Below are 2,029 nucleotides of genomic sequence, written 5' to 3' on the forward strand. Positions count from 1 at the left end.
AGGTAGTAACTTTGTTCATAACCTTATTCGATTCATATATATATAGCTATCTTATTTTATGGTATACAATTTTAACAACAAGAACATAGTTTGAATGATTTCAAACTTGTTTGCAAACTAAATAGATCCTTCTAACTTAACTTTTAAAATACTTCAAGACCTGTAATATATCAAAATATATGCTAATTTAACAAGGTATAACTTGGTTTTTCAAAGAACACCTTAAAAACTGAATTTACGACGTCGGAGTGCAACCGGGGGCTGTTTTGGGTTGGATAATTAAAAACCATCTTGAACTTTGAATTGGAGGTTTATTCTATGGAAAATTGATATTTACTATGAATATGATAACACATAAAAATTTCATGATTTAACTCAAAGTATAGGTATTTTTAGAAAAATAATCATTTAAGGTTGTTTACATGACGGAAAATGATCAACTTCATAAGTTTCACCAAAATTTGACCTATGACCTGTGATTTCGAATACAAACTAAGGTATTTACAGTTCATATTCTTAAAGAAGGACTCGATCCAAGGAAGTGGTAAGTTGAACCAACGAAAACGGAGTTGTAACGAAGAAACTATGACCAAAACAAGATCGGATATCCAAAACTAGTTTAGCCACGAAAATAATTGGAGAAAAATTAAATAAATCATATCTTTCTAAAATAACATGATATTTTATATATATGTACTCATAATTTAATTTTATATATTTCAGGATCACCCGTAAACAACACGAGAAGATTAATCATAAGACCTCATATACGTACGCAACACGTCATTTGACAACACCGGTACTTTATGTACGCAACACGTCATTTGACAACACGGTACCGTGGGTCAAGATTAATCCCGACCAATATGATTTCGATGGGGGGTTTTATTTATTTATTAAACACCTAAATATGAACCATTAAAATTGAATTGCTAACTACGGACTAAGAAGACATTAAAAGTATTATAAGTATATATACGTGACGATTGTTTAAAATGAAAATATATTGATATATTATATATGGATAGGTTCGTGATATCAACCGGAGACCAAGTCAAAATATATATATCTTCAAGGCAAAAGTGAGTATATAGTCCCACTTTTAAACTCTAAATATTTCGGGATGAGAATACATGTATTTTATGTTTTACGATATGGACACAAGTAACTGAAAAATATATTCTACGTTGAGTTGTACCACTGGCATACTTCCCTGTAGCTTGGTAACTACTATTTACAGCGGTATTGTAAACGCGAATCCTGTTGATAGATCTATCGGGCCTGACAACCCCAACCGGACTGGACGACCAGTATTCAACGGTTGCACAGTACTTCGTTTCGTGACTACACTTGGTACGGTGTAGTAAGATTTCATAATAAAGGGAATATGCGACGTGATTAAATGTTAAGTATGGTTACCAAGTGCTCAACCACTTAGAATATTTTTATTAAAATGTTTACATATGAAATCTTGTGGTCTATATTTATACCGCTGCCGGCATTAAACCTATATCTCACCAACTTTATGTTGACGTTTTAAGCATGTTTATTCTCAGGTGATAACTAAAAGCTTCCGCTGCAACATGTTGAATTTAAGCAAGATCTTGAGTATGCATATTTGTGTCAAAAATAAAACTGCATATCCGAGGAATTGTAATGTAAAATATGCTAGAAATCGTATTGTTATCATCACATGTAAAGTTTGTAAGTCTAAGATTATCGCTAAACGATAATCATCTTTTTATTGTCTAAAGCTTGTATTAAAATAAGAGTTATGGTTTGTAATGTAAAATAAATGCAGTTGTTCTTTTAAAAATGTCGCATATAGAGGTCAATACCTCGCAATGAAATCATACGTTATCTAACTCGTTCTTATGGTTAAGGACGGGTTATGACACATGCGAACGTCCAACTATCATACAACTAAAGAAAATATGAGGATCGGCGGCTTGTACGAGCACACGACTCCTAGTTGATCGGGCTAGAGTCTACCGATAGTTCTTGCTACACGATTCACTGCATAGTCATC

The sequence above is a fragment of the Rutidosis leptorrhynchoides genome, chromosome 2 (assembly GCF_046630445.1).
Source record: "Rutidosis leptorrhynchoides isolate AG116_Rl617_1_P2 chromosome 2, CSIRO_AGI_Rlap_v1, whole genome shotgun sequence".
Taxonomy (NCBI): Eukaryota; Viridiplantae; Streptophyta; class Magnoliopsida; order Asterales; family Asteraceae; genus Rutidosis; species Rutidosis leptorrhynchoides.